The 2366-nt window shown below is 40.5% G+C and overlaps 1 pseudogene; it reads left to right on the plus strand.

Annotated features, from left to right (window-relative positions):
* Nucleotides 1-220: 220 nt before the first annotated feature.
* On the plus strand, nt 221-953 carry LOC102837428 (annotated as a pseudogene).
* The last annotated feature ends 1413 nt before the right edge of the window (nt 954-2366 follow it).

A 2366-nucleotide genomic window follows, 5' to 3' on the forward strand; every position in this document is an offset into this window, starting at 1 on the left:
ACAAAGTGGAAGAAAATGCTGGAAGGGGAAGGCAATGGAACTAAGAGCCACGGGGAATTGGAAATACTTGGGTTGGAGAAGGTGGTTGTCTTAAATATCTAGAGAGAGATTAAGGTGCTCTCATGTTAATGGTGGGCAGCAGCTTCTGAATGGGACAGGAGGCAGATAACCATAGCCCACATGGGGAAACTCTTCCCTGCCAGTGCCTGAGCTCCACAGCATGTCCGTAGAGCCGCCCACTCACCACAGACCAATTGGTGCAGGGACGTCACCCAGTTCAGTACTAAAGTACACCCAGAAGACCAAGCCCTCACCCTGGAGTGCACCACCTACCTGTACCCTTATATCAATTATACTTTTGGTACAAAAGAGCCCCTCTATGTTGTAGCCAGATTTCAACAAGTGAGGGAAGAAATTGATAAACGTGGAATTAGAAGAACTGTAGAAGAAGTTCTGATTGTACATGAGCACCGGCTACCCCATGCATTATTGCTACAGCTGGGAAAACGTTCTTTAAATTACTTGGTGGTGAACTTAATCCTGGAGAAGATGATGTTGAAGGACTAAAACGCTTAATGACAGAGATACTAGGTCATCAAGACAGAGTCCTTCAAGACTGGGTCATTGATGACTACATTGGTAGCTGGTGGAGGCCAAATTTTGAACCTCCTCAGTATCCATATATTCCTGCACATATTACAAAGCCTAAAGAACATAAGAAGTTGTTTCTGGTTCGACTTCAAGGGAAAGCCTTGGTTGCAGTTCCCTAAAATTATCAACTAGTAGTTGCATCATTATTTAAATTGTATGATGATGCACCAGGACATGGACCCATCATTTCTAGCCTTCCTCAGTTCTTGAGCAGGTTGTGTTTATATACAACTGAATTGCTGCACAGTGGAGAAGTAAAAGAAGCCATCTCTGAGAGCACAGCTATCCACAGTGTAGAATAATAAACATGGTAGACAGTTATTTTGGTCTTATCTCTTTCCCAATCCCTATATTATTATTTCCTATTGTTTGAATAGTAAAGTTAATAGGAATAACTAGATAGTGATGTAAAAAAATGTGATAATATTTAATTCACTTTTGGTTCCTCACATACCTTTTTGTTGTGGCATTTAACAAGTGGATTTCTTTCTTAAAAAATAAAATTAAAAAGGTATTAAATTTCTATATTGTTTTAGAAGATTGCATGAGGGTCCAGTAAGTGAAGTCAACTGGAAGGCAGACTGGTCAAAGGGCCTCTTGATACAGTCTTTCATCAACAAGTGAGTTTTTAAGGAAGTGAGATCCCTGTCACTGGAAGTATTTAAGTAGCAGAATTTGGGTGATTCCCCTCTCGATCCAAACCTAGCCAAACCCACTGCTGTCAAGTCTATTCTGACTCATAACAACCCTAGAGTTGCTATAGACAGAGCAGGACTACTCCATAGGGCTTCTGAAGCAGCAATTCTTTAGGGAAGCAGATGGCTCTCTCTGTCTCACACGGAGCAGCTAGTGGGCTTAAGCCACCAACTCTTCAGTTAGCAGCCCAGTGCTTAACCAGCTGCATGACTAGGACGCTGTCTCTCTCTCTCTGGGATGGTGAATTCACTTTCATTCACACTGATGGAACAGCTACTATACACTGAGGTGGAGAAAAGAGCAAGAGGTTACAAAAGTAAGTGTCATAATGCCTCAGACTAAATCATTACAATATCATGAGATTGGGGCTCTGGCAAAGGTATGTTCAAGGGCGTAAGAGAGCTGGGGTTTCCCAGACTCAGTACTAAGACTGCGTCTCAGAAATCCAGCAGAATGCTATGAAAGATTTCCTGAGTGAGAGTTTAGATTCAGTGATCTTTCACTTTCTAAGACAACTTCAATCTTTTCTCCATTTATCATTGTTTCTTATTAGTCCAATTGTGAGGATTTCTGTTTTCTTTACAATGACATACAATGACTTTACAATGACTGAAGGTTACAGTCTTTGACTTTCACCAATAAGTGTTTCAAGTCCTCTTTGCTCCAGAAAGCAAGGTTGTTAAGGAGTCTTCCTTCAATCTTGATGCCACGTTCTTCTTCGTATAATCTGGCTCAGATTAGTTTCTCAGCATACAAATTGAATAAATGTGATGAATAGGATATAACCTTGGCACACAACTTTTTTTAAAATTTTTAATTATTCAGTATTCCCTTATTCTGTTCTAACAACTGCCTCTTTCTTGGTCTATGTACAGCAGTGCACATGGGCACAATTAAATGCTCTGGAATCCCATTCTGCACAATATTTTCCATAGTTTGCTAAGATCCACACAGTCAAATGCCTTTGCTTGTCAATAAACACAAATCAACTTCTTTCTTGTATTCTCTGCTTTCAGCCA

This window comes from Chrysochloris asiatica, unplaced genomic scaffold (genome assembly GCF_000296735.1).
Source record: "Chrysochloris asiatica unplaced genomic scaffold, ChrAsi1.0 scaffold00038, whole genome shotgun sequence".
NCBI lineage: Eukaryota > Metazoa > Chordata > Mammalia > Afrosoricida > Chrysochloridae > Chrysochloris > Chrysochloris asiatica.